The sequence below is a fragment of the Corvus brachyrhynchos genome, unplaced genomic scaffold (assembly GCF_000691975.1).
Source record: "Corvus brachyrhynchos isolate BGI_N302 unplaced genomic scaffold, ASM69197v1 scaffold54, whole genome shotgun sequence".
Taxonomy (NCBI): Eukaryota; Metazoa; Chordata; class Aves; order Passeriformes; family Corvidae; genus Corvus; species Corvus brachyrhynchos.
Genome location: NW_008237902.1, coordinates 1,460,655 through 1,486,365, shown reverse-complemented (window position 1 = coordinate 1,486,365; position 25,711 = coordinate 1,460,655). Strand labels below are relative to the sequence as shown.

Below are 25,711 nucleotides of genomic sequence, written 5' to 3'. Positions count from 1 at the left end.
TCCACAAAGAAATTTTCCCTAATATCCAATCTAACTGTCCCCTGGTGCAATTTGAGTCCATTTTATCTTGTCCTATCTCTCATTACATGGGAGAAGAGCCCAATTCCCACCTGGCTGCACCCTCCTATCAGGGAGTTGTGGAGAGCAGGAAGGTCCCCTTTGAGCCTCCTTTTCTCCAGGCTGAGCCCCCTCAGTTCCCTCAGCTGCTCCTCATCAGACTTGTGCTCCAGACCCTTTCCCAGCTCCATTGCCCTTCTCCGGACACACTCCCATTCCTGTTGCTAGATGTTGCTTCTTCATATGCAAGGCTTGGAATTTAATCCCACAACCTGGACAAGACAGACATTAATCTGCAGGCACTTACAGACTTTCCTTCTTGCCTCACTTTTTTTTCCTTTGATGGTTGTTTTAGATGCATCTGTGTTTGCTTTAGGACTCAGACCAGAGCTATGTACTCTACAGCAGACACTGGGGCTTATCCTGAGGTCTTCCGTGTGTTGTTTTCATTAGAATCCTGGTTGCATCCTGCAGAAAAAAAATTCAGTATTGGAAATACCATTTAGCCAACAGGATCACACATTCATATTATACAACCCAACAGTGGGGTTCCCTTTTTCTGGGAATTCTTTGTTCTGGAGAAGTAGTGCCAAAGCAGTGAGATTGATTTATATCACCAATAGAAACCAAACACGCCTCGCAACATTTCACAAACAGCAAACAGCTCCAAGGGCCTTGGTATGGAGGTGACTAATGCTGCTGTCCCTGAGCCCCACAGCTCCCTCCCTCTGCCACCAGACACAGGGAACAAAGTCTGGACATGCCGTGCTATCCTGCATGGGAGTAGGTGCCAGCTGGGCTGCTCATCCCACCTGCAAGTCTCCCCTTTGAGAGTGCTGGTGAATGAAATGACCCAAGATATTTTTAGGAAGCAGAAGAACACAACAGATTAAAGGATGTAGGGTTTTGAAATAAATCAGTTTTTAAAAACCCTTCCTATAATCTGGAAAAGTAAACTGGGGGCACACACTTGCCTTGCTCCTGCAGTCAGGTCTGTGGTCCTCAGATGTGGTGTTGGCTGCTGCTGACCACAGGCTCCCAGGGTAGTTAAACACTCAGTGCCCCACTGCAGCCTTTCTTGCATTTTTACATTAATCCATTTGTCTTACTGCCAAGATGAAATGCATTTTCCCCATCCTGATTTTCCTCATCCTGGCTATCCCACCCTCAGATTGTTTTAATCCCCCTCTTAGTCCCTATGTTCTTTATCTACATGATGGGACTCATGCAAGGCTTTTAGTGTTATTGCCTCCTACTATCTACCCCAGTCCACATGCCTGGGAAAAACCCTCTGCAAGTCCAATCTGTCTGGATGTATATTGCAGCAAATGGCTCTGCAGCACCAGAGAGGATTAGATCAAAGTGCACATCCCAGTCCAGGGCTCCCTCCCAGCTTGCTGCTTGTGAATTAATGCACCATGTACAGACACTGAGCTCTACCTAACTCGGTCAAGATGTGGTGCCTGCATCCTGCACCTCTGAGAACACCACATGTTTTCATTGTATGTAATATAATCACATCTTAACTTATAATATTAGGGGCCAAAATATTTTAGGTGATCCTGGAGCAGCATGAGGAAGCTGTTTACTCCCGGGTTTCCGTTCCCTCCGCGGAGCAGTGTCTGTTGTGCGGCCAGGTCTGACATCCGCAGTCCCCAGAGCCCCGGATCCACAGATGGAGGGGGCGGGCAGGGCTGCCGGATCCCGGCATCGGCTGGATCAAAGCGCTGTGCACATCTGCTGGGGGGGCAGTGTATCCTCCTCCGCCAGGCACTGCCTGCCCTCCGCCACGATAGAAGGTAACCACAACGCAGCTGCACCTCTCAGGCATCAGGAAGCTATTCTTGGGCTGAAAAATAAAGGATTTAAGTAACAGGTGTTGACTGGGGAAGCATTATACAATAAAAACTTCAGAACACAGAGAATCACCTTTCCTCTCTTGGTACTTATCTTCTGAGATCTGAAATTCTTGCAAGGTTTTCTACTTGAAACACAAAAAGGTAAAAGAACAGTACCTAAACAATCATTTTGTTTGCTTTGCTTGTGCTGATGCAGAGGTCAAGGAAGTGTCATAACGTGATCTAATTCACTGGCTGGCGTGACTTCCACAGCTATAATAAATATCATATAATGCCAGAAGTGGATGTAAGCTATTAACCATGCTGAGGTAGGAAATCCAGGGATCAGGAGTTAAGTGACTATATTAAACATTTTATTTGAGATTCAGATGTCTCATGGAAGAACACAGAGCCTTGAAATGAGATCCAGACCAGTTGATGGCCTGGATGAGGCCAGGTTGGATGGAGCTGTGGGCAATCCAATCTAGTGGGTGTCATCCCTGCTCGTGGCAGGGGGATTGATCATTAGGGTCCCTTCCAACCCAAACGGTTCTGTGACTATGATTCTGTGTAGACAGCAGTTTGCACATCACTGGAACCATTCTGACTCCTCTAACAGGGAATGTGGCACTTACTGGTGTGGTTGCAGGAAAGGAAAGTAAGTGTTGCAAGAGTTGCGTATTCAGCATTTCTGATCAGAACAGAGTGAAAAGAACAGATTTCCTCTCACACACCAGCCTGAAGAGAGCGAAGTGTCTTTTGCACAATGATCACCAAGAAGTCTGCAGAGAGAAATCCAGCTCAAGAGAAATTCCACAGAGGAAAATCACGACCCTGTAAAGGCAAAGGGATAATAAAAGGAAGGTGTGTTTGAGCAGTGTTCACAAGTAATGGGACCGACAATGTTGCACACTCACGTGCCAGAGGCTTTTCTTCCTTTCTGAGGCAGCAAAAGAATAGTTTTAGCATATTCTGACATTAATTGAAAATGCATTAGTGGCTGAGAGCAAACATTAGCTCTTGGTCTTGAAAAATTTCCTTTGTCACAAGCATAATTGTAATAAAAACTGAAACACCAAAATAAATGTTAGAACATTTAAAAATCATAAAGCTTTCCCTGTTTCCACTTTTCTTCTGCAATAAATTAAAAGCATGAGAAATTTCCCCTGAAGACACAAACATTAAGAAATCATTCGGCAAATGACTTTTTTCAAGCCTGGCATCTCTTGCCTGGGGAGAGCTTTAGAAAGGTCACAAGAATTTGTCCCATGAATGGCCTCTCTTCAAGCCTGGGGGGGTAAATCTGTGAATCTGGGGCACCATGATGTTGGCCTGGCAAGGACGAGATGGCAGATTGTGAGAATGTTGCCTGTTCTTTGCCAGGGGAGTTGTGCCACCTCCTCACCTTTATCATGTGCATAGATACCTTTGCTCCAGGAGCGTGTGTTTAAGTCTCACTTCAAAGGAATGTAAGTTCTTTCCTAGAGATCTTTCCTGAACAGCAGCCAGGAGCGATGACATAAGTTGTTGTGTTGCCTTGGGCAGAGACAGGAGCACCCTGTGAGTGCCAGGATGCCTGATAGTGCCAGCAAGTCTGGACCCACAGGCTCCTGTGCCCTGGGGATGGACAGACTCTGCCCAGCAGGTCAGGAGGAGGCAGCAGGTTTCGCACGCTGCCTTCTCAGCACACAACCCACAGATCACAGCATCAGCCTTGGCACATTCCCCTTTGCCAGGAAAAAATGGGATATGCAGGACCGACAACAACAAAGTCATTCAAAGCTCACATTTGGCATGCTACCTGCACATCATGGAGCTCATCTTCAGGTGCCTGAGTTTAAAAAACCCATCTCTGTGTGTACAATAATTTCTCTGACAATAAAGTCCCTTCTGTTTCGGTCTATGTGCTCTGTGTCAGAGGGACCTGTGCAGATTCCACATCTTGGTGCCTCTAAATTGTTTCTCTCTCACAATAAACGTGGGGATGTGCAGACACATTTTTATCTTTACTTCTTATGGGTGCTAAGCTAAGGACTCAAGACTGCTGTGTTTCATGCAAGATCAAGTGTTGCAGTGTGAGAAACAAAATACCCAGCCCTAAGACACTGCTCATTGCACCCTGCTTGTGGCTGGCTCTTTGTTATTGCTGCCGGAATTTAAAATGCCGCTGTGTTTCTACCCTACTCAGGATCGGTGTACCTCAGAGTCCTAAAGGTATGGGGAGTTCCCTCTGTAAATTGAATTTTTATGGGGAAAGTATTAAGAAGAATTATTATGTGTCCAGCCACCAGAAAGAATATTCTATGTCCAGAAGGAAAAAGAAGGGACGTTTCGAAGAAATAATTACCAAACTTTGTATCATCTATAAACCCACATATTCTCCATGGAATGAGGGTGGAACTGTAATTCCCCTGAGAGTGACAAGTGTGGCCTTCCCTTAGCCAGCAAACATGGGTCCAGGTTTCCTAAAAGTCATCTGTTTTGGCATTTATGACTTAGTGTGAGCTAAAAAACTATTGCAACAAGCTGTTATCATCTCGGGAGACAACACCTTGCTCCTACCATGTGGTTACAAAGGGTGGCCCCTCTCAGGCTGGGAGCCAGGGCGGTGGCACCATGGCTCCCAGAGATGGCCACCAAGCAAAGCAGCAAGGTGGAATATCGTCCCATAATCCCCAAGTTTTGGGATTCTTTCTCATTTACCTGCCAGGCAGCAGCTGTAATCTCAGCATGTCACACGGGGGTAACATATGGAGCTCTCCTCCTCAGCAGATGAGGTCCAGAGTGATTCAGTCCGGGTGTGATGTGGACTTCGAAGCCCCCTGGCTTAGGAGGACCTCCCTTCTTCTCTAATGTCTCGGTTTTGGAGACAAAACTTCAGGAGGAAACACTCCAGAATGAGTGTCTCCTCCGAAGGGAAAAGGGCCTCCCCTTTTCCTCCACCAGTAAGACAAGACCAAACAAAACAGGGTAGAACAGAAAAAAACCCAAACCAACAAACCCTCAAAATACAACAAATTCCCGGAGAGGGAGCAGACACACGGGCTCGGGCCCGCCGGGGCTGCTCCGCAGGCTCCCCGGCCCGGAGGGAAGGGAAGGGAGGCAGTGAGGCAAGGGGGGAGGGAAGGGAAAAAGAACCAGACAAACCAACAGAACCTTTTCCCAGCTATCTGGAACACAAAAGACACCCAAAAAGCAGCACAGCGCTGCCGGCGCGCTCCCTGCCGAGCCCTGCCGAGCCCCAGAGCCCCCGGGCCGCTGGGCCCGGCCCTTGAACCGGCCCGCACCCGGGTCCGCCCTACAGGCACGGCGCCCTTGGGCATGGAGCGGAGGGCTGAGGAATAAAGCGGCTTCGTAACATCGCCCCAGGACACATAAACAGAAGAACAACATGAAGCAAAACTAAAAAAAAACCCCAGTCCCCACTGCAGGAAGAAGGGAAGTGTCACAGACCCATGAGACATTGCAGAAAACGGGTAAATAAATAAAAGGTCCAAAGATGCCTTTTATTTTCTGGGGGAGCAAGACAGAATCAAGTGTCTCTGCAACCCAAGTGAAATGACATTTGAGCAAAGCTAGTTTTATATCCACTCATTCTAAAGAAAGGATTTAAGTTCAGCCAAGGTCTTCTTCTGGCTCTCTAACAGTGCTGATTTCCACTCAGGGAGAACAAATACATCTTTGCTCATGTAACAATATCTTGGTCTTTTCTTGAGCGACTTTGCCACAAATTAGCCAGAGGGAGAGAGCTAAAACTTGTGATAGAAATAACTCTCATCAGGAACAAATGCTCGAGGGCCTAGAAATGTGATTTTATTAACTTTCTGTCAGTTTTCAGTGCAGGATAAACATCCATTTAAGAGCATTAACAATGCATTCCCTCAGAAGAGTCATATGCAGGACCTTGCTCTTCCCAAACGTCTCACCAACTGCTCAACTTGCTTTGGAAGGGTGAAAGAACGAGATAGTTGGAAGGGCTGGGAAAGGATGGAAGCAGAGGCAACCTGCACCAAACCTATCCAAGGCTGCATTTCAGCTCCTTTGGCACCAAGTCTTCAGCAGCTGATGCTCAGAGCAGGAAGGGGAACAGCAGTCAGGGCAAGGAGGGGATGTGAGAAGTCCCAGTGACAAACAGGTACTCACTTGACAGTTCCAACTGTTTGTTTTGAGAAGGAAGCAGGAGCCTTGTTTGCACACAGCATCTCACAAACAGGAGTGTAGCCTTGGCACAGCACAGGCAGAGGTGGCTCCTACCTGCAGGAACAAGAGCCAAGTGTGATGAAAAAATGCTTTTAACAGGCTAATCTTAACACTGCTGAGTTAGAGCATGTGTCAAAGCTCACTGAGAGCCTGAACACTGGTAGAGAGTCTGTTCATTTATTATGCAGTTGGCTGAAGATAGAACAAAATGGGACCTGAACCTCACTTGGGGCTCCTGGGTGCTGCGACTGACCTCAACATTCGGGACTGTCTGCTTGTGAACTGTGACATCAGTCTGTAAAATTTACATTTAATTCAGTTTAACTCTCCTTACTCCAGCCAGCCAAAAGGACAGGTTGGTGCCCCAGGAGCAAGGGTGAAATGTTTCCTTGCAGCATCTTTGGAAGCAGGATCTGTAAGAAAATTTCAATGCACATGATGCCTCCTGTCCCAGAGTCAGGAGATCTTCTCTTGGCACTGACTCCATGTCCCCAATCTACTCTCAACAGCAGAGGTTTTGTATTCATCTAGGAAATCCATCTTTGCTAAGTTTCCAGAGTATCCAGCAGACAACAAGGAATATTTCTGGTTCCTAATGCCAGAGCACAGAGAAATATGAGACCATGCTGTGCCAAGCCATGGAATCTGTTAAGATCCCCCCAGAGATTTCAAAATATAGCAGAAGTGAATGTCCATGAGCTCACTGTGATGGGAGGACCAGGGCTCTGGGGAGAGCATAATCCCTGACGCAGGGATCACAGAAGGAAGGGAGAGCTGTAACACCCCAAATTCCCTTCTCCCCGGTAAAACGCCCTGTTTTTGAAATTCTCTTCTGACATTCAAACTCCTTCATCTGTTTGTTTTTAACAGCTAACATTTTCTGAACTTAAATGTCATCTCAGTTGTATTCCCACAGCTTAAATCATTCTGGTCCTATAACCATTCTTTTATGCTTATAGCATACATTTTGAATTAGTTAAATTAGATTTTACTCTGTTGTCAGTGGCTGTCAGTTGTGATGCTTTTGACTTTCAGTTGTAAAATGTGTGGAGCTTCAAGAGGCAGCAGAGCAAGCAGATATTCAAAACATGAATTAGACTTTTAATAGACAAAAAAAGCTAGGAAGATGGAACTCATAAATTACTTTAAATATGTGGCCATAATTATTACATGCATTTGGTTTCTGTATACACATACAGGGATTTTTAGGAGGCTGGTTGCTATGGAAACTTCTTTACTGCATGGTCCATATGTTGCTTCTGAAATTCTTTTTCCTCAGTGGAAAATTACACCCATGGACATGGATGGCATTTGTAAATCTTCTAAAAAAGCGGTAATTTTCCTTTTCTTCCTAAATGTCATCGACTGTGTAATGTAAGTCTTTGAAGTTCAATTCTCCTCATTGTCAGTTCACCAAGCAAGAGACGTGAACTGCATCCAAACCTTCCCTCTCTGCCTCCAAACCTTTGCCTTGCCTTGCTGGAAGACTGACTGATAGCAAATGCTCTGTCTTTGTCATGGGTGAGTGTGAACTCACTACTGTGGGTGTGAATGGTTTTGGACTGGAGCTCCTCCACTCTGGAGACAGGATGAGAGAGCTGGGGGTGTTCAGCCTGGAGAAGAGAAGGCTCCAGGGAGACCTTAGACCCCCTTCCAGTGTCTAAAGGGGCTCCAAGAGAGCTGGAGAGGGACTTTGGACAAGGGCCTGGAGTGACAGAACAAGGGGGAATGGCTTCAAGCTGATGGAGGGAAGGGTTAGATGGGATATTAGGAAGAAATTCTTCCATGTGAGAGTGGTGAGGCCCTGGGACAAGGCTGTCCAGAGAAGCTGTGTCCCATCCTTGCAAGTGTTCCAGGCCAGGTTGGATGGGGCTTGGAGCAACCTGGGATAGTGGGAGGTGTCCCTGCCCACGGTGTAGAGGTTGGAACAAAATGATTTTTAAGATGCCTTTCTACCCAAATCATTCTGTGATTCCATGAAAGGAAATCAGTATTTCTGCAGAATGAAAGCTGGTTCTAAAAGTTGCTGAAGAGCAGAATTATTGTCTTCCATGTAGCTCAGGATGTCACTGTTGTACAAAGCCAACGAGCTGGAGATCAGAATCAGCCCAGATCCAGGTGCATGCAGAGCTGGGAACACCATGTTCCTTTGGAAGCTGCACTGTGCTCTGCTCTCAGGGGGGACAGGGCAGCAAATTGGAGCCATCTATAGGCACACTGACACTTTTTGGTGTGTTTTTTGTTGGCTCTGAACCTTCAAACAGTTCCTGTAAGGTTGTAGCATTTCTCTATTCATCTACTGGGGATAGGGAAAAAAAAAAACCCAAACCCAAATACCTGCAGGGTTGCAATAAATTGCTTTGCCTGGTGTGTTTTTGATGTTTACGAATCCACAATAGAAAACTCCAGCACTGAGGTTGAAGGAGCAATTCTCTGAGCCAAGAGCCAGACTGTCTGACATGTCCACACTCAGGCTGTGCCTCAGCATTTCATTGCTGCCATCAGCCATGAGCACAAGCACATTTGTAAAACATGGATTTCAGTGCGACTAGATTAGGGGTGGATTTAACTTTGTGTATCTGAAGTTTACCAAAAACCCAGAGACATTTAAATGTATTTTTAACCTTATTTTTCGCAGCAATTCTGATTAATGACTGTGGCTTGGAAGCCACCACCTTTATACACCTAAAGAGTCTGTGAATGTTGGCTTTGCAGAAACCTTCCTCAGCGCCTTACACAGCTGCACTTCTGTTTTACATTGGAAAGGTTTGACACCTCAGCAGTATAAAGTTATAGGTTTTATCCCTAAAACTTCCCAAATGCAGTTTCCATTATTAACACAATTGTGACAGCTATAGTTTGTTTATATTGCTTCACCTGGGGCACATAAACTTGAAGGACTGAAAATACCTCCATGCAATAAAAGAATTTTATATAATTGCTACCTCTTGCTGTAAGGGACAGCTGGCCTTTGAAAGTTGGGAACTCATTTACGTCATTGAAGTAAAATGTAAGCCTGGGGTTTAAATTACTGTAATTTATGTTTCTGAAGCTCGAAACAAAAATATGGCTGTCCAAAGGGCAAATACCTTTCCAAACAAACTCTCATAATTCATCTCGGAGAGTGTACGTGTCTACAATCTCCTTATAGAAGGCCTTCAATGGCAGTTACTGTTTTCTTTTGATATGTATTCTCTTATTACCTCTGGTTTGCTATCCCCAGTGTTAAAATTTCTATTGACACCTTCCTAATTCAGCTGTTTTTAATGTTTCCTATTCTGCTGTGCAAGGCTGTGCCACATCCCTGTACAGTCCCCAGGGATACATCCCAAAGTTGTCACAGGGGGCTCTGACTGGTGCGGCCCAGGTAAATGTGGAAGTGGTTGGGTCACCAAAGCCTCTTGAGAGCACTGAAAATTACTTATTTCTTGTGGCTGGACAAAAACAGTGCCCTATGAGCAGAACAGCTATAAATGACCCTGCAGTTCTTGTGCTGAGCATTTTCTTGTCACTGTCTCTCAGCATGTGTCTGAACATCATTTATGTATTTTGGGTTTAGGGCTCCATTCCAAACAGCTGTTGCTTGTTTAGCTTTTTAATTTTTTCCCCCTTGTTGTTAATTTATAATACTGAAAATCTCTCTGGAATGGGCTGACACCAAAAATATTTGTTCTAGTCCTTAGATGAAAGCACTCACCCATGGTCCCTGCTTTTATGATTTACAAATTCACCAACATTTATTACGGCATTGCAAAACAACAGTGACAATAAGAAATTCAACCACAGCTCCCTCGCAGCGAATTCCAGGCCCAGAGCTCCTCTGCAATCTTGCAAGCCCATCATCAGGGGGGAGCCTGCATCCATTTAGATGGTTTATTTCCAAATCTTGTTTGGGGTGTGATCATGCTCTTGGCTCTGTCCCACATTTGCCATTTTCTTTTAATGTATGTTCAGATATACCCATGACTTAAAATAATTAGTCTCATTTTCATGCTTTTGAAGAGTTTGGTTGTGCTGCCCAGTATAGCTCAGCAGAGAAGAACAAATGGCAGATTTTGTCAGTCTTGGGTTGTATAAGTGTGAACACTGAAATCAGGTTTTTGGAGCAAGAAGACCATGACAGGTGAATCCAAATTTCACCTGAGCATTGTGTGGGTGAACTCAGTTCCTTCCCTGAAAGCACCTTTTTGGGCAAAAGTGAGCACAACTGCAGGCAAAGTATATCCAGTTAAAATGAGGCTGGATATGCTGGCCCTGCTCTGCCTGTCCTCATCACATGAGGAATGTGACCATGCACCTGCTGAGAAGGAGAGGACACAGCGGCCGATCCACATCGGCTCCTTTACCTGGGAGCTGGGACCGTGGCGAGGCTGCACCTGGGAGCATCCTCCTTGGAAAGTCCCTGGAGCTTTATTTAGTGTGCTAGCCTGGTGTTTGGGAATGCTGTGGCTCACTGGGGACAGCTCACATGTTAGCTGCTGTGGGACAAAACGCCCCTTTTCCATAGAGCTTTTCCCCCGAATTGGGGAGATGTGGGTGCACACACACAAGTGAGGCAGGGGGATCCTGGCTGTGACACAGGTGCTCAGCAGTTTGCAGGCTGACCCTTGATGATGGATTATTTTCCCTTCAGAATCACAGTGGAAGTATTGAGGCAGCAGTTTGGGAAAAACACAGAAGGAGCTTTAGAAAATGTGTTCAAACCCTGTTCCCCAGTGAGAAGGGGAGCCTGAATGCAAGCCCAGTCTTTCCCTCCCAGCACAAGTGCAGCCCCTGGGCCCCTGGGATGTGCCGTCATGTCCCGGGAATGTGTTTCCTGGATGTGCTGCATCCAACTCCCTCAGCTCTCTGTCCTGGTCCTGCTGGGACCATCCTCCCTTGCTCTGCTGGCTGAGCCTGCTCTGAAGGGACACCTCGTGCTGGGGATGGGGGAATTGCAGAAAGACCAGGACCAGGACTTGTTTCTTGGAGGAGCACAGCTGCCTGCAGCTGCTGCTGTGGTCAATAGTGAGTATGGATGGGCCACCCAAGTCAAAACCCCCCAGCCCAACTGATCTGAGACTGCCCGAGGGCAGGAGTGGACCCAATTCCCAGCTGCACCATCCAAACTTTGCCAGAGGCAAAGGAGTGAAGCTTGAGTGAAACCAGATTGCTGCTGCACCCACGGATTGTTCCCTGAGGAAACAGTCACAGATGCCAAATCACAGAATCCCAGAAGGATTTGGGTTGGAAGGAAGTTTAAAGCTCACCTTTTTCTAACCCCCTGCCATGGACATGGACACCTTCCACTAGTCCAGCTTGCTCAGTGAAGAATATATTCCTAAAATAAATTGAATGGTGAACAGAACCATCAAGTATGAACCCCTGGTCACTGCCATGTGTACACAGAGGTGGATATGTAGGTGGCAACCCAAGGAGCAATTTCCTTTCTTACTCCCCTTCCAGGGCTGGATGTCACAGGATGCAGTGGAAGTTTAATGTTTCTAAGAGGACACTATAATGAGGAGGTTTTCTGCCAATCAGGAGCTTGCCCCTTCCCAGGGACTAACTGATGGAGGTGACTGCCATGATCAGGAACTGCTATTCAGGTCTGGACAATTTTTTCCAGTCCTCCCTCTGTGTCACTGGTACCTTTTCTTCTCTACCTGCTCAGAAACAGCTGCAGATGCCGAGAATTTAAAGCGTAGCCCTTAAGATCTAACGTAGTTGAAATGTCTATAAACACCTCGAGTCTCTTTAGAGAACTCCGTGCCTGCCAAACTGTGCAGCTTAATAGGACATCTCATTATTTGCGGTGCTTCTCCCCTCCTGCAGCCCATGATTATGTGAGAACTGCAGGAAAAGTACCTTTAAAGACTTCAGTACATCCTCAATGCCTAAACTGAAAAAGTAGTTAAGAAAAATAACTTAATTAAAAAGTTGAAAACGTTTAATATTATTTAAGATGACCTCAAGACTTGGAGCATGTCTGCAGCTTTTTTTCCCAGCATGGGCAGGTAACAATATTGAAATATTATCAGAATATTTTTTCCTTATTTCTTTGTATTAATAACCCAAGAGCAAAGATTGCTCAGATGAAAGCTGTTGGACATTAATCAACAGATTCTGTTTTATGGCTGATTAGAAAACAGAAAAAACCCCCTAGTAAAACTAGTGTCATGATTCACCATGATGGAAACTCACTGATGGAAATAGGTTGCTTATAGAAGTCAAATTTTGGTTTTGAGTAGAAATACGTATTGCACAGCTTACCAGGGATCAGCTAAAATGGATCCTAAAATGGAGGTCATTAATCAGCAGTTATCTTCTCTGCATATCTGTATGTTAAGAAGATGGCAAGATGCTTGATATAGAAGAGCTCCAAGGATGTACAAGAGGTAATATTTTCTTGGATATTGATTAAAACAGAAATTTCATTTTCTCTTCCTTCTCAGGGCTGGGTCTCCCACAGTATGGTCTGGGGGCTGCAGAGCTGCATAGCATCATCCATCACAGGAATGTCCTCCTAACAGGTAGGTGCTGTACCCAGCTATACCTATGTAAGGTTTGTCGTTAGGATCAGAATTTGGAAGCCAATTTCCCAACCATCTCCCCTCAAGGCAATTCAGTTTGTGCCATGGTGTGGAGCTGCAGCACATGAACTGCATGAGTCACTAAAAACCCCTCAGAACTGAGACCAATTCCCCAAAACACCCAGCATGGGCACTGGTAAGAGCAATGCTGATGTAGCCATCATCCCCGCTCTGCCCACAAATGTGTCAGGCAGCAACAACCATCCCCCAGCTCATGAGTGAGGTTATTGCTGTCAATACCAAATGAGATTTCAGAGACTTTCCACCATTTATCTTCTCATTGCCTCTCTCCTTCCCACAGGTGTACACCTGATACAGTCACTTTTCTCCAGGGGAAGAACCTGTTTCCCTGGGGGACAGGAATGACGACCTGCTTGCCTTCTGCTTTAAGCATCCATCAAACCCAGCCTCTGTGTCCCCTGGAGTTTTAATTTTCCTCTTGACAGCAAAGACAAATGACTCCCCCAGGGCTGTTTGCTCGTGTCTACTCAAGGTTTCTGTGACATTTCTTGAAGATGACCTGTTTTTTAAACACAATGAGTTTTCTTTCCACTGCCACCTACCACTATGAGGGTAGAGATAGATTTGCTTTCAGAAAACCTAATGGTATCAATCTCTGACACATCCTCCCTCTCTGCTTTCTGCTTTAGGCTTCTTCTGGTTCCCAGATGTTGCCAGCTGTAATTTTTTCCTGTATTTGGGGTTGTCCTGCACAGTTAAAGAGATATTTCATTGAGGTGCACAAACCACAACAAAATATATTTTAATTTTCATTTTTTTTCAATCCAGGTTTTCCCAAACTCACCCTGTAATCTGCCTTCTGGGTCCCCTAACACCATACCCCCAGCTCCCAAATGGTGGGGAGTATTCCTGTGGGGAATATTTTCCTGTCTCTAGGATTATCCCATGCTCTGACCTCTTCTGGGTCCACAACACAAAAAGCTGGGAGCTGTTGTTCGAGTCATCAAACCAAAGGAAAGGGGTATTTTGTGTGTTGTTTAGGACAATAGTTCAACTGGGGTGTTCCAGGTGATGCAAGCAAACATTACACCGGGAACATTTGCTGTTAAGACAGCACATAGTAATCACCAACTTTGCCAAAAGACAGTCGGATGGTTAATCTCCCTCATATTTATTACTTTTAGGCTTTTAATAGACTTTAAGACTTTTTTTTTGGTTCCTTATTTATAAGATATTCCTGGAAATGGCAGCCATGTTTGTAAGTGTCTCAAAGACAATTTCTTTCCCAGTAATGTCCCCCGGGAACAGGGTGAAGCAATGGCCACCCACCTGCCAGCCCCTCACCTGCTCACAGGTGCAAAGCTGTGCCTTGAACACAGCTCTCCTTCTCTCCAGCCACATGGAAGGAAGCTGACCTCTGCATGCCACCGGGGGGAGGCAGGCAGGCAACACAAGGAATCAGCAGCTGGTTTTGTTATTGATATTTTCATGATGAGCCATGCAGAGAAATAGGGAAAAAGCACCTTCAATTCCCCCATTTTCTTATTTTGGAGAGCTTGTCTTTGCAATATACCTGTTTAATGCCATCCTTGGTAAAAATGTTCTTCCCTTTATTTCCGTCTTCCCAGAAGAACTGCCCTACAGTATCATACATGGGATAGCCAGATCTTGCACTGGAAATACCAAACACCCGGATCTGCAAGGAACACTGCCAGCCCTGGCTGTGATTAAACCCCATAAAAAATGCAGGGACTCTCTGGCCAGATCCATCCGGATGTTGAAAGAGAGAAGAATGTGATTGCCACTTTCCAGTTTCCCTTGGCACGAGGATTTTCCAATACTCCAGCATATCCTGAGGATGGGAAATGGTGCTGGACCACCTGCGTGCTGGCTGTGCTCAGCGGCCGCACATCCCTCCAAGCATCAGCATTTCCAAACACAGCCCTGAGGTTACACAAAGTCTTTTTGATCCCACCTCAGTGACCCCAAGGCTACAAATGCTGCCATGGGACCTTCCTTGCATTGGAAGGAGCTCCTTGTTCCCATAAATCACAGAATCATAGAATAGTTTAGGTTGGAAGGGACCTTTAAAGGTCATCTAATCCAACCCCCCCATGGAAACATTGCAATTTGGGCACTCTACCATGCAAACTCTCCTTGGATGTTGAATGCAATAATCACACTCTGGATAGCTGTGCGTTACTGTGCAATGGGAAAAGGCCTCTCTCAAACCCCCTGCTTTGTCCTTTTACCATTTGTGTATGTGGCTGCTTAATATATATTGAATAATTTAAACAATCCACATGCCATAACATGCCCCCAAATGTTTAGTTGAGTGTCCCCAAATTTGTTTTGCATGTTTATCCATCCATTCGTTAGGAACGTAAGTGTTCTTTGACTTCACCCTGTGCCTTTCAGCATTATTTTATGGAAATTCCGATTTCCTGCACTGAAAGAAACCCTGATGATAATGAGAGGCTTGAAGCATTTCAAACAAAGAAAAAGCAGATTGAGTCAATTCTTCATTTTGTTCTTAATCAAAACTAGTTGTGTGCATTTGCATCGACAATGAGCTCAGCACACAATGCTCCATATGGGCTTGGCTGTTGGCATTCAGTGAAGGGCAGGAGCCACTGAAAAACCTCCCTGGTTTTCAAAGATTTAGGGATGACCTTGTAAAAGTATCATTTGTCACTGCCTTCCTTGTCCAGAATCACGAGGAAAATCCCTGGAAACAGGCTATGGAATTGCAGAGCCCAGTTCTCACAGGCCAAAGCAGCACAGCAGCACTTGGCTACGGAGAAGCAGTGGGAAGTAAGGAGCTGGAAGCTTTTAATGGAGCCCCAAAACATTCTTTTTCATTGTTCTTTATCTGCATATTGGTCTTCTACTTCAGATGTTACTCATTTTTCAGGCACACTATTATACCAAGTCTACCATAAACATGAATGCAAACAAGCTATGGTCCATTAATCCGGACACCTATTTGCAATTCCAAAGTGTCTAAAACGCTTGGAAACAAGCCACAAACTTTTCCTATTCCCCAGTTCAGACCTGATCTCGCAGAACCCCCTTCATGCTAATTCCAGTCGAGTTACACCCAGGAGGTAGCAACATACGTGCCATTTTAGGACCAGGTTCTCATTTTTGAGCATATTAACAGCACCTATCAGGCCTGTGGTGCACAGACTATGCAGGTCTGTTCTGCAGAGCATGAACAATTAGGAGAAAAAGGGATGGTGAGTCACACAGGCATCCCTGGTTGTGCTGTCATGAGTGGCTGGACAAGTTTTGCTCAGGAAGGATTTATTTTGACTCATTTTGGTCTTGTGGCTGTGAGAGGCTTGCAAAACCTTTCACCTTCTTTCCCTGGAGTCATGTGTATTTTATGAGAAATTTAAGAATTACCTCTTATTAAAATGGGGATAGTGTAATTACCAATAAAAAGCAGATGTTATGGCATGACTAATGCTTGAAAATGTGTATATAGCAAGTACAACATATGAGCACATCCAGACTTTTCACTGAGATAATAAAAATTGTCTTTGTTGAAACAAACTGGCCAAGTCACAGAGGTCTGAAGTCACAGGGAAATCATTGCAGAAAACACTGAAAGGGCTCCACAAAAGGGCAGCTTTGGTCCCACTGATCTCAGCAGCAAAATGTTAACTGCAGGAGGCTGAGACAGAGAACCCCCAAGGCTGCTCACCTTGCCCAGATCAGGAGGTGTTTGGAAAGGTGTCCCGTTAAAGCACCAAAACTCACCATGATGAGAACATCCTTCCCCTCCATGCTGTAATGAGCCATAGTTAATGAGCTCCTTGACACCTCCAGCACCTCTCAAGGGTCCACAATCCACCTGCAACAGTCAAGATCGTTCCCTTGGATCATTCCCAAGTATTTTGGCAAGGCGTATCAGGAGCAATCCGTGTAGGCTGACTTTTGAAACAGGAATGTGCAAATAGCATGTAAACGGAGCTGTTCAACAAATCTGTTCAGGCAGTCCCAGGGTTCAGAAATTTCTGCTGAGCTCAGAACTTCCTTTCTTTCCTGAAAATTGCATTCATTGCTCTCTACAGATACCTGAAAGGAGGTTGTGGCAAGGTGAGGGTTGGCCTCTTCTCCTGGGGAACTAGAGATAAGACAAGGGGAAATAGCCTCAAGTTTCACCAGGGGAGGTTCACATTGGATATTATGAAAAATTTCTTCACTGGAAGAGTGGTTAAACATTGGAAGAGGCTGCCCAAGGAAATAGTGGAGTCACCATCCCTGGAAGTGTTGAAAAATCAGTAAACATGGCACTTCGCAGTATGGTTTTGTGGTTACTCAGTCAAAGGTTGGACTTGATGATCTTGAAGGTCTTTTCCAACATTAATGATTCAATAATTGTACTGCTTTTTGCCATAAAAGAACCTTTAAAGATGCACTCATTTTGCAAAAGAGCCTTTGCAGCTCAGGACGTGTGTGGATGTCAGCCTGTGGGTATAAATTTGGGGGCATAGGAGGATCTGTGCTTTGGCCAGGGGAGGATGCAAGGGCAGTGGGAGCCGGAGGTGGGAACTCAGCATCCAGGGGTGCAGGAGGGCCTGGAACACCACAGCAGCCGTGGGCTGGTGCTCACCCCTGCCCACTTATCTGCATATCCCAAGTCTGAGTCTTTGAGTTGTTCTTTGTCCCAAAGCCCATGCCCTGCCCAAAGCCCAGTGATTCAGGGTGCACTGGAGGCAGCAGAGACCTCCCCATTTTTTCCCCAAATCCCTTCCATATTCAGTAGTTATTTCTTCTGCACACAAATTCCATATTTCAATTTAAAGGGAAAAAAGCACATCCAAACCCTCAGGCTATTCTTGGCCCTGCCAGAGTGTCAACTCACCGGAGCAACCTCCAGCACTGTGCTGGGGTGCGCTGCAGGCTGGAGGGGTTTGTTCCTGTTGGTTTGCACCAGCAGTAGCTCTGTCATTCTGTGAAATGAAACTAAGACGTGCCTAAGCAGCCCTGACAGCAATTAGTTCTGGCAGAATCTTCGTGGTAATGAATTTCAATGATGCTGGGGTTTTGGGTGCTTGAACACTTCATTAGCTGCTGGTATATCATACTGATGCAGCCGAGAAATCACATTATAATAAACCACTTTTTACTGCAGGCAGCAACCAGGATAATATATGGGATGAATAATAATAGTCCATTCAAAATCGTTCCTGTGTGTTAGAGCTCTGGAATTTCAGTAAATAGATCAAATACTATGCAGGAATGAATCTTACTCAGAATTTCTCCACTACCCAAGTATTTATGAGCATTTTTTAATGTACTGTCAGAGGAGTTGCTCTACTCTATTACACTCGCCAGCTAAACTCTGAAATACATATGTGTTGATGCAGTAATATGAAAAATCATCTATAATGTAGCAAAATGTATTTTAAGTTTAAATGGAGGAAAATACACAATAACTATTTCAGTGTGAAATATCATTAAGTCTGTCTGTTTCAATATATTTACAGGATATAGTCTTTTTTTAAAGTGTGGAAATAAATGACTTAGAAATACCTTAAAAGGCACAACTGAGGTATTTTCGTGCTTTCTTCTATGTTTATAAACCAGAAATGTGTTATTATAAGGGCAGATACTGAGAGAGCAGCTTCGTGCACAGGCCAATAGTGATAGGACAAGAGGGAAAGGTTTTAAACTAAAAAAGGAGAGATTTAGATGTGAAGTTGGGATGAAGTTTTTACTCAGAGGGTGGTGAGGCCCTGGCATAGGTTGCCCAGAGAAGCTGTGGCTGCCCCATCCCCTGGGAGTGTCACGGTCAGTTTGGATGGGGCTTTGACAACCCAGTCTAGTAGAAGGTGTCCCTGCCCATGCAGGGGGTTGGAACGAGATGAACTTTAAGGTTCCTTCCAACCCAAATCTCTGTGTGATTCTGTGATTATGTTGCAATAAAATGGAACATTACTTATCACTGTCTTTGCAACAATTAGCATAAAAATGAAAAAAAATGCATTAATCTGATGCTATTTCTATTAAAATTTATCCTTTTGAAGGAGTCATTTTGCCTGCTGGTCACATGGTTGGAAGCCCATCAAACATTCTGTCCCACACCAGAGAAGAAGGAGGTAGAGGTAGGTGATCCCTGGTTTATTAGGGCTTGTCTCAGCAGCTCATTACCTCACTGTCAGGGACAAAAGCAATGATGCTTCTTTAGTAATTGGCCAGGCCATCTGTAAACATCCCAGTAAAGCCAGGACGCCCACAGGACTGTACTGGGGAGGAGGAAAGGGACAGCTCTGCCAGCAGGGAGCTGAGGTGGGTGGGGTGTTCTCCCTTTGTGATGCTCCCCCAGAACCCCATCACCATGGCAGCCAGAGATGCAGGAGGATGATGCTCTCCCTGCCGGCTTTCCCGTTCTTGGATTCTTCTTGAGTACGTGGTAACTATAAAAATATCCTTTGTCTCACCCTGGTGAACAGGTGGGTGGCAGTTACGTTACCCAATGTGTAGGTTCAGGCCCATTTGAATGAGATATTTACCTTTAAAATGCAAAAAACCTTGGAGACGGGGCTTTAGATGAGAAGAAGTAGGAGAAAGTCAATGTGGATGGGGAAATAACAGCATGTGAGTAGCAAATAGCCAAGCAGACAAATTTTCTAGTGCAAAAGGATTTGTGTTTATCTGTAACAGCAAGATGAGCTTTTTTTCCCAGTGCAGTAGTGTCTTATAATAGCAGTGATCTGTTAAATTAGCTTTTCAAATAAAGACAGAGCTATGACAAGAATTGATTTGAAACTTCAAGTTCAAACTCTTTTAAAGACCTGAATTGCATATGCCCATTTTGGTTGTACAGAAATCTCAAAAAGAATATCTGGAGGAGAGGAGGATTCTACAATTTTTTTTTTAAGGCTCTACCCAAATTTTAATGTTCTTCTATTTCCAGAATGCTCATAAACACTGCTGATCTACAAAGATTTTCAGAAGACCATAAATCACCCTAAATAGCCCAAGCCTGTGGGAGTCCTTTTCCTTGGCTTGGAATCTTCCAAGGCAACTCATGAAATCTGATGTAAGTTTAACCTCAAACAAGGTAAAAACACTCTCTCTGCCATGGTTTCACACAGTGCTGAACGGTAGCCTGTGAAAAATCAGGTAGTGAGACTGGGGGTTTGTTTTTTGAGCTTTGTTGTTGCTCTTCTTAATCAACAAGGAGAGAACATCGAATTGCCTATTTTTTCTGTGTGAACTACTAAAGACTGCTTGAGAGTATAGGAACTAACCTGGTATTTAAACTTAATTGAAAATGCTACATGAGAAAACATTTCAAGACTCAAAAAGTAAGAGCTGAAAGACAATGTGAAATCCTTACAATCCTCAGTCTTTACCTGGCCTGATTCTCTCTCAGCTGTGGCCGAAATGCCATGGCCTGGGTGTACAGCAGGACAGATCAACACTGGGGACTGACTTTGCTTGTAGCTCTTGCCCATTGATAGCATAATTTTATCCTGTTTGATCAAATACAAATTTATTTCAGGATGTGGAGACAGAACAAAAACACAGCCCCGTCATCCTCCCCAGGAGTCTTGGAAAACATCCCACTGACCAGAGACAGCCCTGAAGACTCGAATCCCAACCTTCTGGTTTGCAATGAGCAGCCTGGCCCAGATTCCCAGCTGTTGGACCTTGAGTATCTGCCCTACTACAGAACATCCCCCGTCTGTCTCTGCCCAGCATCTCACATCTGCACAGAAAGAGAAAAAAGCTCCAATGAAGGAAAGGCTGGCACTAAGCAGAATGAGAAAGTGAGTTATTCAGCCACTTCCACAGGGTATTTTCCATACTGTGGGATATCTAAAGAGCTTCTTGGCTGACCCTCACATATGGACTACATATATGGTTAAATGGGATTAAATACCTGCAAATTAGGTTCAGGTGGACTCACCTTTAATGTTTCTAAAAGGGGTAGGAAGGCAAGAAGAGAGGCAGGCTGTTACTTGGTGTTGAGTAACACCAAGCTGTTACTCAAAATTAGGCCTTTAGGAACAAAATGGTGACTTGTGCTCTGAAAACACAATGCAGGAGCAGAGCTATCTGTAAGGAGGAGGTACCTGAGGCAGTCCTTTCAAGGTCCCTCTCCCTTGAAACAACGTGTGGGCCCCAGACTCCTGCTGTGTGGGACACTCTTGCCTCTGGGTGGGACCTGTCCCACAGCTGCAGGGCCCTGCTCTGTTCCCAGAGGCAGCGTTGCTCCCAACATCCTCTCGTTTGACACCTCAGCTCTTGGTTCTGGACATGTTTTTTTCAGAGCATCCTGCCAAGTGTGGAGCAGATCAAGAGGACAATTTCCTCTACAAGCAAGGAAGAGCCCCCAGCCCAGCAGCTCCTGGGGGCCAGCAGCTCTGCACTCTGCCTGCCCCTGGCCTCCCTCCCCAGTGAGCTCCCACACCTGAACCAGCCCCTTCCCTCCAGTGGGTACTTTCCTTATTACAGGACAGAGGCAGGCATTGGCCCAGCTCCAAGAAAAGGGTCCTTCACCAGGACAGAAGGTCTGGAGACCAAAGAGGGAGGACAAAGGGGAGGACCGAATGTTTGGAATCTCTGTGGCAGCTGCTTGGTGTCCTGAGAAGAAAGCAGCGGGTTTGTGAATGCAGACGTGAAGGAGAAACTCTCGAAGCCTATGACAACATGAAAATCTGCATGAATTTGAATAAAATAAAAATATTCATTCTCTCAAACAAAACAACAGGTGAAATCCCAGACTGCATTATGAAAACAGAAAGAAGCAGAACAGGAACTGGGGAAATAAATAATAAACTTTCTCTAGAGGTGAGGAAGAGAACTGTGCTTCTCTGTAGCTAATACCAAAGGCAAGACACTCACTCGAGGGATGCGCAGCTATGGGAAGTGGCCAATAGGAAAAAAAAGAGAATTATTTAAACCTAAGATGCTTGGAGGAATTAAACAGAGACAGAATTTCCAATTGGGATTGGGAAATACATTTCCTTTCCTCCTCACTACAATCCTTCCATTGTATTACTGGCATCTGTTAGACCTGGTTACTGTGCACAACAGCCATACACAGGAGAAAAAAACCCCCATTTTTATTTAAATTCTTTGTCAATATGATTTTTTGAGCACGTTTCCATTATGTCTGTCTTCATTTCACTTGCACAGTCAGTAATGAAAATACTCTTGATTACTTTAATATGTGCAACTAGGAGCTTCTATAAACATCAGTTTGATGCTGGAAAACTGGGAAATAGCATCCAGAAATATTTTGGCATTGGTGAATCTTGACTGATTTACACCAGATGAGAATCTAACCAAAAAGGGTCAGCTCAGTATTTTCTTTGCAGTTGTGAAATCTTGCAACATCCTCTCCTTACTGCCAACTATGTCACCTCCTCGAGACACCACACGACTCAATGAAACACGGCTTTTTCCCATCCCTGCACTGTGCACAGACCAATTCTGCTCAAAATAGATGTGTTTACTCCAACCACTTAGTAAATCTTCAAGTGTTTCTGTAATGATTACACACTGGTATGACAGTGTATTGACAGGCTGTGTCTAAATGTACCAGTGTTACCTATTTTAAGGATTGAAGAAGAAAAACACATCACATTTCACTGTTTCACATCTCCATAGGTAGACCAGTTTTCCCTGTGGTAAGTGTGACACTGAGACCAGGAACCCTACAGCCATGCAAGGTACGTTATGGTTTTAGTAATAATTTCTGCTTACACCACACTTTGGTGGGTTTTGACCAGTTGGGAAGGGATTTTGGTTGGATGCTGGAAACCAGCAGAGCTCCCAGATGGGAGCTTTGATCCCAGTCTTTCTTATAGGCACTGCTGAGGATGAAGTGGTGCCTCACCCCCAGCTTTGTAAAAAATATGTTAAAAAACCTGGAGTCAGCCAGACTGGTGAAAATTAATCCCAGTGCCCTCACACAGCTGCCCCAGCTGGAATCAGGAATGCAAGTCGAGCAACCAGCATGCCTTCGGCATCCCTGCATTCCCAAGGGCACCTCAGTACCACCCTGCTACCTTCCCACTGAAAAACAAGGTAAATCAGATTCCAGATGAACTAAGTCACACTGTATGAAACAGCCCCTGGTTTTAAGCACAAAGAAGGCTGACGCCTTGGGTACGTTGAAAGAAAGCCATGCTAAATAGAGTGAGATTATCAAAACTCAAGGGATCAGGCAGAGGAGGGAAGGAATTCTGTCTGAAAAGCAGGTGTGGATTATTCTGAGAATATTAAATTCAGCATTTCCATAAATTTGGCATATTTAAATACTTTGAACTATGTAGTATCAAATCCACAAATCTGCCTGATTTTTACTAGATAGAAAGCCAGCTTTCTATTGGCTGTACTTGATAATTTATGGGAATAGTGAACATCAGAAATCAAGGATTTGGGAGATGAGAATATTGCAAGCTTTATGCTTATGGATCAGAGAAGCCGAATTTTAATCAAAAGCTGGCAAATATCATATCATATGTTGCCATCTTGAAACTGGAGCTGAGCAAAACTCATGATTCTAATGTATTTTCCATACAGTCTTGCTCAGAGGTAAAAAGGAAAGGATGGAGGGCAGTGCTGGAAGCTTCTGTGTTTCTCTCTAGGTTTATGCTACTTTATTACTTTTCCACATAGTTAACATCCTGTACACAGGCAGCAAACGATTTTTCTCAAACTGCTCCATGGATCAGATTCCTGCCTCAGTGAGGACATCATGTGCCTTCACCCCAAGAGTGGTCCCAGTCACACAGTTTGGTTCATCCTTGTGTACTGATAATGTATTTCCTTTCATCTCTCTATTTGAAAAATTCATAATTACTGCCCTAAACCTTCAGTACTTAAACACTCACAGTCCTCTGGAGTTTGAAAAACAATCCCCAATTACTTTGATGCATGCTGTGTCATCTTCATTGATCCCATTTAAGCTTTTAATCTCATGAATTCACAAAGTTAATTCATAAAACAAACCAAACAAACCATGGCAAAATATGCCCTTTAATAAAAAAAGTGGTGATGATCATAGATGTCTTTGGGGATTTCTGATAACACAGATTCTTCTTTCTCAACAGTTGATGTCAGATTTCATTTGGAAAGGGGGGAAAGGACTCTAGCCACAATATTTGTTGATCTGTATATGCCTTGGGAAAAACCTACTTCAAAGTCAATACAAAGACCACAGAGATATGGTGGGGCATGGAATTTGTCTCTGAAGTCAGGTACAAGAGGCTTTTTTTAGTAAAACACTGCAGGCCTCACTAGACCCAAAGATTCTTAAAATCAATTAGAGAACTCCATTAGCCTCAGCAAGGTGGAGCTTGGGCCTCCAGTTACCCCATGTGGAACAGAACAGCATGTTCCTTATATAAAGCTGAACCCCACTAAATGCTGTTTTAGGTGAAAATTAGTTCCCCAATATTTAAATGTATTGGTGTGCACCCTGCCCCAAGGACTGGGGTTAGCTGGGCTCTCCTTCCTCTCCCAAATCTGGACTGTGTCAATGCATATGACTTAATAACTTTATTTTGAACTCTGCTAGAAAGGAAGCTTTTGGCAAGTTAGCATTTATCACAGAAAAGCAGAACTCAGCATGAAACAAAGAAGCTTAAACAGGTCCCTGCCCAGCAACGTGATGGGAAGGAATGGAAGTGAGTCATTAATAGGAAACAACTTGGTTTCCTTTCAGAACTGTATTTATGGTGAGTGACTAGAGAATACCTTGAATATACACCTCCATGCAAATACCAGAACACACACATCACTGGGTAAGCCCAGGGATGGGGGAACAACACAGCTCTCCTGCTGGGACAGCCTAATCCAGGATCCGGTGTTTTGCCAATGCAATTTAGGAACCGCATCAGAGATGAGCAACTGCATTCTGCAGAGCAGGGACAGGTTCAAGGTGGTGCCTGAGGGCTGTGCTGAATGCTGATCAGCAGCAGGAACACATGGAAATAGGAAGGAATGAAGAAGCAAGGGATGCAAGGTCGGGTTATCCACAGGGAAGCTGATGCAACAGGAGGGGAAGCAGCTGTGCTTCTGTCACATCTGGACCCTGGAATGGATTCCATTAGTCTGTCCTGACACACAGACATGTTTCTGTGTCGACCTAGAGCTATATCCTAAATCTCACCAGAATGAACGTGTTTGGACCCAAGTGAGGTACTTGCCCAGAGCAGCTGTTCCCCAAAATATGAAAAGGTGGGCTGGGGTGAAGGCACAGGCTGGCCCTGTCTTCAACCCTTTCTCAGTTAACGATGCAGGTGGGAAGGGATGATGAGAAAGCAAACAGCCTGCTGACCTACATAATCCCCCATAAATCTATTTGTCCCTACCCCAGTGCTACCAGTTCCCATTAACTCCTCCCAGGCTCCTGGGGGCACTTTTGCCTTTCCCAGGAACGCAAGTTGATGGGATTTGCAGGTGTGGGCAAGGCAGAAATGCCAGCGCCTGATCCAAATTATGTAGTCCTTGACTTCTGCAGCAATCATTAAGAGTTTCACATGTGGAAAAATGCATGAGCTATGTATTTTAGTTTGCAGCCTTTTGTCAAGGCTGGTGTTCTTGGGCTTAATTTCTGCTACCGGTAAATATAAATGGAGAAATGCATCCCCAGGGACAGCTGAACATCAGGATCACCTGAGCTGTGGACTCCTCCAAACTCATGTTTGAAATATATCCACTGTGCAGGGGAATGACTGTGCTCTGCTTTTCTGAGCACCTAGCTCTGTGCATGAGGAAGAACTTCTGTACTGGGAGGGTGACTGAGCACTGGCACAGAGAGGCTCTGGAGTCTCCTTCCCCGGAGATATCAAAAGCCCCCTGGACACAATCCTGAGTAATGCAGTCTAGGGGACCCTGCTTGAGCAGGGGATTGGACAAGATGAGTTCCAGTGGTCCCTTCCCATTCCCTGACTCCTGTGCATTAGTAACTGCATGGGGCACAGCCACCTGCCTGGCCACTGCCTGTGGTCTGGGGGGAAACTGGGCCACCTTCTCATGTTTTCAGCTGAGAAAAGATAATGCCAAAGCCTAGAGGTGGCACAGAGCTGCTGCTGTTGCAATTACACCAAG

The 25,711-nt window shown here is 44.9% G+C and overlaps 2 long non-coding RNA genes across 2 annotated transcripts in view; one reads left to right on the top strand and one right to left on the bottom strand.

The window, feature by feature from the left end:
• Window positions 1-1,960, bottom strand: part of LOC108446420 — a 28,945-nt gene extending 26,985 nt beyond the window's left edge. Inside the window, exon 1 of the long non-coding RNA XR_001861580.1 lies at window positions 365-1,960. This is a non-coding gene — a long non-coding RNA (uncharacterized LOC108446420). The remainder of the gene's footprint in view (window positions 1-364) is intronic.
• Window positions 1,961-12,531: 10,571 nt separating this feature from the next.
• Window positions 12,532-23,647, top strand: LOC108446419. The gene is made up of 4 exons (XR_001861578.1): window positions 12,532-12,607; window positions 18,667-18,744; window positions 19,557-19,682; window positions 20,148-23,647. It is a non-coding gene; the product is annotated as an uncharacterized LOC108446419 (long non-coding RNA).
• The last annotated feature ends 2,064 nt before the right edge of the window (window positions 23,648-25,711 follow it).